Source organism: Ranitomeya imitator, chromosome 2 (genome assembly GCF_032444005.1).
Source record: "Ranitomeya imitator isolate aRanImi1 chromosome 2, aRanImi1.pri, whole genome shotgun sequence".
In the NCBI taxonomy this organism is placed as follows: Eukaryota; Metazoa; Chordata; class Amphibia; order Anura; family Dendrobatidae; genus Ranitomeya; species Ranitomeya imitator.
Window position 1 is genome coordinate 392015585 of NC_091283.1, and position 9112 is coordinate 392024696.

A 9112-nucleotide genomic window follows, 5' to 3' on the forward strand; every position below is an offset into this window, starting at 1 on the left:
TTCTAGTCCTTTTATTCCCACAAGGTATAAACTGCTTACTCCTTGCGAGGAGTGCAGCAGTTCTACAAAGTTCAGCTCAGTGCTTACTTAGACATACTTGCAAAGTTTCCCTTCCCTGTTTTTCTTTTCTATCTTTTATTTGACAAAGCCTGTTCATCGATATAGCAGCCCAGTACAAGAAGCAGAGCAAAGAGGCTCTGATCGACCTCTGTGAGCAGAGAGGAATAGAGACGGCCGATCCAAGGAACTGCCGAAATCCGAGGAACTGCGAGCAGTTGACATAGAGCAAAGTACAGGAACATCTGGGCAAGGAGAGAGTCCACCTCAGGGAGACCCAGCAATGCCAGCTCTTGCACCGGAGATACCTGATGGAAGAGCCAGCAATGCCAGTGCTGAGGAGCCTATGGACTTTACTTTACAAATGGCCTTACAAGAGCTGAGAACAAGTGATCCCAATCTACGTCTGCAGCTTATTTTACAGTACCGAGAGGCTGCTGCTGCAGAACGCCAGGAGGAGAGAGCTTTCAAGCTTCAGATGGCTCAAATAGAGAGGGTATCGGTCCTCACCTAATCCCCTCCAAAGACATAAATCCGAGGAGACCACGTCTGGAAAATTTCACTGTGATGGAGAAGGATACGGACTTAGATACTTTCCTTTGAGGGTTTAAAAAAACCTTCAGGCAATACCATCTACCCCGAGCAGTGGGCACAGTATCTAACCCCAGGGTTGAGAGGCAAAGCCCTGGAAGTTTTTGCTGGTCTCCCACCAGAGCTAGATGGGAACTATGAGGCCATAAAAGAGGCCCTGATCAGGCAATACAACCTAACCCCAGAAGTGTATCGGAGAAAGTTCCGGAACCTACAACCTGGAGCAACTGACAGCTATGCGGATGTTGTGAGCACCTTGAGGACCATGTTCCACCAATGGCTCAGGGGACTTTCTGTTAACAGTTTTGAGGACGTATCAGATCTTATGGTCAAGGATCAATTTCTTCACATATGCCCCACGGATGTACGACAATTTGTGTGTGATCGGGAGCCACAAACTGCGGATCAGGCTGCAAAGATTGCAGACTATGTGGCTAACAGGATTCCTGAGGTGCGGAAGCCATCGGGATTCAGCTGGAAGGGAGGTAAGCCAAACGGGGACCCTTCTCCCTCTGCCGGCTGATCACCAGTGCTGTCCAAGCCCAGCTCCTATGGGATCTCAGGGACTAGACCTTCTTTAGGCGATGCACGACGGTGCTTCTACTGCAATAAAGTGGGACCTGTTTGTCTGTGTCCCCACTGTCTGTCCTCTTTGTAGCTGGCTCTGATGCGAAGGCTAATGAGAACTGTCAATCTGTCACTGTTGGCAATAATGTCACCATTGTTCTCAGAGACACTGGGGCAGAGGTGACTCTGGTGCGTCCAGCAATGGTAACCCCTGCTGATATCATACCTGAAAAGACTATGTCTATAACCGGGATTGGAGGGGTCAGCCCTGCCATGCCTGTGGCCCGTGTGTACCTGGACTGGGGAGCAGGGAAAGGACTGAGAGAAGTGGGAGTATCAGAGGCTATCCCCACCAATGTGCTGCTAGGCACAGACCTGGGTAGGATGGTGTCCCACTATATTTCTCCCTTGCAAGTAAATGCTACAGAGAAGGTGGAAGCAAGTGACACACCTGAGATCCCATGCGAGGAGAGAAAATGTATCAATGCACAGGACTGTACGTACAGTATGTGGCAGCTGTGATCCGGAGTCAGGCTGCGGCGCAAACTCAACCCCAGAGATTAAGGGATAAGTCTCAGACAGAACTGCCAGAACAGGAGGCCCATACTGTGGCCCCGGAGCCTCCTCACATAGCAGACCCACCAAGGTCCCTAATAACAGACACTGAAGACTCAGCTTCAGATTAGGGCCTGGCATTCACACTAGGCCAGGGCCTGCAGACTGACAGTCAGAGCATCCAGGAGGCCTTGCGGACAGATGTCAGTCTGGAGAAGCTTAGATGTCTTGCAGGCCAACCCCTTACTGCTTCTGACAAAGAGAGAGTATACTGGGACAAGGGCAGACTGTATAAAGAGACTCTCCCCATGGATACTACAGAACCTTGGGACTGTGAAAAGCGACAGGTCGTTCCTTATCCATTTAGGGAACAATTATTGAGAACTAGATGGTGGCCCGATTCTAACGCATCGGGTATTCTAGAATATGTACGTATGTATATAGCAGCCACATAGTATATAGCACAGGCCACGTAGTATATAGGAGCCATGTAGTATATAGCAGACAAATACGATATGGCCTGTGCTATATACTATGTGGCTGCCAAATATAAACATACATACATATTGTAGAACACCCAATGAGTTAATACAGGCCACGCAATATATAACACAGCCCAAACAGTATATAACACAGCCCACGTACTATATAACACAGCCCACGCAGTATATAGCAGCCACGCAGTATATAACACTGGCGACATAGTATATAACACAGGCCATGCAGTATATAACACTGGCCACGTGGTATATTACACAGCCCAAGCAGTATATAACACTGGCCACGTAATATATAGCACAGCCCATGCAGTACATAACACAGTCCACATAGCATTTAACACTGGCCAGGTAGTATATAGCAGCCATGCGGTATATTATACAGCCCACGTAGTATATAGCAGTGTGGGCACCATATCCCTGTTAAAAAAAAAAATAATTAAAATAAAAAATAGTTATATACTCACCTGCCGGGATCCAATCCAGTGAAGCTGTGGTGCAGGCGATGAGTGCGCGGCTGCCGCCATCTTCCGTTCCCAGGATGCATTGCGAAATTACCCAGATGACTTAGCGGTCTCGCGAGACCGCTAAGTCTTGTGAGTAATTTTGCAATGCATCTATGGGAACAGAAGATGGCGGAGGCCGTGCGTGGCTCGGTGGACTACGGAGGGTGAGTATAGCAGGTTTTTTGTTTTTTTATTAGTTTTAACAGTACATCTTTTTACTCCTGTAAAAAGTTGGGGACACACAGGGTTAATAGCAGCAGTTACGCAGTGCGTTACCCGCGGCATAACGCGGTCCATTACTGCTGGTATTAACACTGTGTGAGCGGTGACTGGAGGGGAGTATGCGGGCACCGGGCACTGACTGCGGTGACTGAAGGGGAGCATGCGGGCGCCGGGCACTGACTGCAGGGGAGTAGGGAGGGACTAATCGGACTGTGCCCATCGCTGATTGGTCGCGGCAGCCATGACAGGCAGCTGGCGAGACCAATCAGCGACGTGGGATTTCCGTTACGGAAGTTGCAGACAGAAAGACGGAAGTACCCCTTAGACAATTATATATATAGATTGCTCATGAAATTCCTCTGGCCGGACACCTTGGAATACAAAAGACTAAAGCTTTCCTGACACATAACTTCTATTGGCCCAAGATGGGGACAGATATTGCCTATTACTGTTGATCATGTGTAGTTTGTCAGAGTTGGAAAGTCCGGGAATATACAGAAAGCTCCATTGATACCACTGCCAGTGATCGATGAGCCTTTCCAGCAAGTGGCTGTGGATATCATAGGGCCACTTGCAATCCCTTGCTGCTCTGGCAAAAAGTACATCCTCACGGTGGTGGACTATGCTACAGCCTTAGGGGGCGGTCATCTCTGCGTGCACTCGTATAGGTCTGGTGGACACATCCGGCCTTTGTACCACAACCTATTACCATATGGCACCTTGTTTAAATAATCCTCTCTAAACCTATACACCTGTACCCGCCCCCGGAAGAAGCTAATTGCAAAACGGCGCTCGTCGGGAGAGGGGAAGCATCACCAGCATCTACTTTCCTGTGCACTGCCTCACAGCACTTGCTTCCATCTCAGCATCACCAACCTAACAGGTATCCATATCAGATCTCCTCTCTATTTCTTTGAATTTCTAACCCTCTTTTCTCCCTCCTGATGGTTATATTCCGTGCAAATAGTGAAATTCTCACAGCTCAGCACGGTTAGCAAAGCAACTGCCCCGGCTGATTTTTCACCGAACTTTAGCAATTTTTACCTAAAATCTTGGTGGCTAAGAAAACTAGGATTTTGAAATTCTAATAGACTGGCAATACAATACGTGCACTTTATTGATTTTATTACTACTTTTAATAATAGACTGTTTATCTGTCATTATTGTCACATATGATGCTGGTTATCCTCCCCCCTTTTTGGAGGTCCCATACCCCTGTCTGTTTTATTGTTGAACTCTTTTACCCTGTATAAATAAAAATCACTTTTTATATTGAACTTTTTTTGCTGCACTTCACTTTTTGTCTTTTGTGGTACCTTTTTCCACAATAGACTACGTTTACTATGTTTCATTGAAGTGACCTGGCCGTCATTTAATAGGACTATGGGAATAAAAATCCCAGAGTGCCTGGGCCTCGCCTGTGGTTCTTGTCCCAAAAAAGGACCGTACTACCCGGTTCTGTGTAGACTACAGGAAATTAAATCACTGACTACATGTGAGGTCTACCCCATGCTGAGGATAGATGAGCTGTTAGAGCAGCTAGCTAAAGCATCGTACCTCACCATCATGGACCTAATTAGGGGATATTGGCAAATACCCCTGACCACAGAAGCTCAGAAGAGGTCTGCTTTTTTAACGCCATTCGGCAGTTTGAGTTTCTGGTGATGCCATTTGGTATGAAGAATGCTGCTGCGACCTTCCAGAGGTTGGTCATTCACTTATTGGAAGGATGTCATGGTTTTGCCGTTGCTTATCTTGATGATATAGACATTTTTAGTAATTTTTGGGAGGAACACCTCGAACATCTTTCTCAGGTGTTGCAAAGGCTTAAAAATGCAGGTCTTACTGTTAAGTCGGGGAAGTGTCAGGTAGCCATGTGGGAAGTACAATATCTAGGACACCGGGTGGGGGAGGACTGCTACAACCTGAGCCAGGGAATGTAGAAGCCATTACAGCCTGGTCCACCCCACGAACCAAGAAGCAGGTACTGTCGTTCCTGGGTACGGCTGGCTACTATAGGAGGTTTGTACCAAACTACAATGCTCTGGCCAAGCCGCTAACTGATCTGACCAGGAGGAAGCTTCCCAAAATTGTTTCCTAGAGTCCTCAGTGTGAGCAATCATTTTCTGCCCTAAAGTCAGTATTGGTTAGTTCACCCATCCTTCAGGCCCCAGATTTCACTCACAGTTTTGTAGTGCAGACAGATGCCAGCACCTATGGGATAGGTGCGGTTCTCAGCTAGGTAAACCAGCAAGGTGAGGAGCACCTAATTCTTTACCTAAGCAGGAAACTCCTGCCCAAAGAAGTGGCTTATGCCACCATTAAGAAGGAATGTTTGGCAATTGTGTGGGCTCTGCAGAAGCTGCAACCATACCTCTATGGGCGCAACTTCACTGTGATAACAGATCATAACCCATTGAGTTGGCTCAAGAGAGTAGTTGGGGACAACGGGAAATTGCTTAGATGGAGTCTGATATTACAGCAATATGATTTCACAATTCGGCATAAGAAAGGAATCGATAATGGCAATGCTGATGGCCTATCTCGCTCGAAAGCTGACCTGTAAGTCAACCCCCATGCACGTTCATAAGGTGGAAGGTGTAGCGAAATATGTATAAGTATATATGTGTGACTAGCAGTAATTTAACATCTGTCCTGAGACTGCAGTTCTCACAGGGGTCACAGCATATGTTATCCTGAGATCCCGAGAAAGCAGTCTACTGTCTCCAATCTCGCCAGGGGGCCTCGCTAAGAACCAAGAAGGGGAAGCATTTCACACCTTCTGTCTCTTTTGAAGAGAGATGTCAATTACAGCCTGACACTATCTATCTGTGAGAAACTTACACAGAGAATTTAAGAGGAAATAATATATTCATTGGTGGACTGTTCACTGTCCAATCACAAACGAGCAATTATAAATATTAACCTGAGAGGTTGGTCTAGAAATTTGACCTCCAGGTTGACTCTATAAATTAGGCCTGTATACATAGAATCGTGTTCACAGATTGAGGGGCAGCCAAGCTGATGTATTCCAATCCATATTCGTCCCCTCCTCAGGGAGCAGAAAGCAGACTACAAATTTAGATATTTCTCTAAGTTTTCTCCCATTTATTTTTATAACTGTTTTGCATATTTGTATGTATTTTTATTACCATACTTTTATAGCCTATTTATTGTAAGCACTGTACCTTTTATATTAAAGCATAATACTTTAACAAGTTGAACCTTGCATGTTCTAAAGAATCCATAGCCTTAAAGTATGTGAGCCTTATGATTGGCAGACAGTAGCAGTAATATTTCTGGGACTCATCACCCGTGTGTTCGGTGAGTGGTGGCAGCGTGTATGAGCAAGTGTGTGGCCTGGATCGGTGTGTGATATATGCTCCCATTATGGCATAGGACAGAGGTTGAATGCTGGACTGAGAGAGGGGAGATAGATTAACCCTTGCAGACGCAACCTCAAGTCACGTGCTGAGAAGCGGGTACGTGACACCCCCTAAACCCAATAACTGGTTGGGCCACCCTTAGCAGCAACAACTGCAATCAAGCATTTGCTCTAACTGGCAATGAGTCTTGTACAAAGTTCTGGAGAAATTTTGATCCATTCATCTTTGCAGAATTGTTGGAATTCAGCCACATTTGAGGGTTTCAGAACATGAGCCGCGTTTTTAAGGTCATGCCACAGTATCTCAATCAGATTTAGGTCAGAAATTTGACTAGCCACTCCAAAGTCTTAATTTTGTTTTTGTAAGCCATTCAGAGCTGGACTTGCTGGTGTGTTTTGGATCATTGTCCTGCTGCATAACCCAAGTGCACTTCAGCTTGAGATCATGAACTGATGGCTGGACATTCTCCTTCAAGATTTTTTGGTAGACAGCAGAATTCATTTTTCTATTCACCACAGCAAATCTTCCAGGTCCTGAAGCAGCAAAACAGCCCCAGACCATCACAATACCACCAGCAGCGGTGGTTTTCATCTTGAATCTCTGCCATGCAAACTATTTTTGTCCAGTCTTTTTATTTTGGTGGAGTCATGAACACTGACCTTAACTGAAGCAAATGAGGCCTGCAGTTCTTTGGATATTGTTGTGGGGTATTTTGTGACCTCTTGGATATGTTGTCCCTGCGCTTTGGGGGTAATTTTGGTCAGGGGGAGGTTCACCACTGTTCCATATTTTCGCCATTTGTGCATAATGGCTCTGACTGTAATTTACTGGATTCCCAAAGTTTGAGAAATAGCTTTATAACTTTTTGCAGACTGATAGATCTCAATTACTTTTTATCATTTGTTCCAAAATTCCCTTGGGATGATGTATAGTTTTTGAGGTTCTTTTATTCTACTTCACTTTGTCAGGCAGGTCATATTAAAGGTTCTCTTAAAGTGCTTTCTTGATTGAGAAACAGTTATCTGGATGGTTGCCCTGATCATTAACAGAAGCATCTAACAAAGCCTGATATCAGATCATGTGGATCAGAGAGGTGCAGGATAACCCATTTTCAAACTTGTTACCAATAATTACTAGAAATGTACTTATAAAACTTTGTTTTTAACTATATTAATTTATTTAACTGTTAACATTTTGCCTTGAACCTGTGGAATTGAGGGAGAACTGGTATTTGTATAAATAGTGAACAAAATATTCCATAGTATGGCTGAGAGATGGGGATTCAGAATGTAAATGTAATTTCTCTTAATTGTTTTAGCAGCAAAAATAAAGGAGACATTTTTCACCCTGAGAGCTGATATCACAGGTGCTAATTTTAATTGATACCCGAACATTATATAAGGTGCTCCAGCCCTATTCAATTTGTGCGTGCTAAGAATATTATATTGAGGGAGCAACTCCTGGAGTGATGAGGTTGCACACTGCTGACTTTGTCACTCTGGAAGAGGAGGGAGCATGGAGGACAATATGGAGAAGTGGAGGACATTATGAATAAGATGGGGGACCAACTGGAGGATTGGGTCTTCAATATGAAGAAGTAGGGGGACAATATAGGTTAAAAAGTAGAGAAGGGGGATTGTATGGAGAAATGGGGGCACAGTGTGGAGACATGGGAACTTGGGGAACAATATGGAGGAGTGAAGGGACCATATTGAGACGTGGGGAAAATTATGGAGAGGTGGGTGAACTGTATGGGGAATTTGGTGTACAATATAATGAAGTGGGGGGACAGTATGGAGAGGTGGGATGGTAGTGAACAATATGGAGAAGTGGGAGAACATGATGGAGCACAGGGGACAATATGGAGAAATGGGGGTACAGAATGGAGAATTGGGAGGGTGTGGGGACCATATGGACAAGTGGGAGTATGAAAGAATTGTATGGAGAAGTAGGGGGGACAGAATGGACAGGTGAGAGTGAGGGGGACAATATTGAGAAGTAGGGGCACATTATGTAGAGATGGAAGCATGGGGGGACAATATGGAGATCTGACAGTGTAGGGGACAATATGGAGAAGTGGTGCACAGTGTGGAGAAGTGGCAGAACAGTATGTAGAGATGGAAGCATGAGGGGACAGTATGGAGAGGTGAGAGCTTTGGGGACAATATGAAGAAGTGTAGGTACAGTGTGCAGTCATTGGATTCATGTACTCACAGTGGATATGGTAAGGGGAAGCCTGATGGTTCAGTGTTTAGCACTGCAGCCTTGCAGTGCCGGTGTCCTGGGTTCAAATTCCACCAAGGATAATATCTGCAAAGAGTTTGTTCTCCCTGTGTTTCTGTGGGTTTCCTCTGAGTACTCCTGTTTCTTCCCACATTCTAAAGACATACTGATAGGGAATATAGATTGTAAGCTCCATTGGGGACAGCAATGTTAATGTATGTAAAGTGCGGCGGAATATGATAGCGCCATATAAGCAATGCATAACAAATAATGGATTCATGAGTCCTGATCCTGTACAAATGTACCAATCCTTAACTGACCAGAGGTCATCACCCGGCTGAGGCGGTCACCTTTCTGCCCGAAGTGGGAAAGCTGAGCACTTTATAGAGTCAAAGGTTGTAGGGACTTCTATTGTATATGAGAGGTGTTAATATCAATACACAGTATCGTGTGGGCAGTATGCAAAGGAGGGAAAAGTGTGGTTTTAGTGCTGTATTCAACTAGTGAC

The 9112-nt window shown here is 45.2% G+C and overlaps 1 pseudogene; it reads left to right on the top strand.

Moving 5' to 3' along the window:
- Positions 1-624: 624 nt before the first annotated feature.
- On the top strand, positions 625-1737 carry LOC138666654 (uncharacterized; annotated as a pseudogene).
- Positions 1738-9112: the final 7375 nt, after the last annotated feature.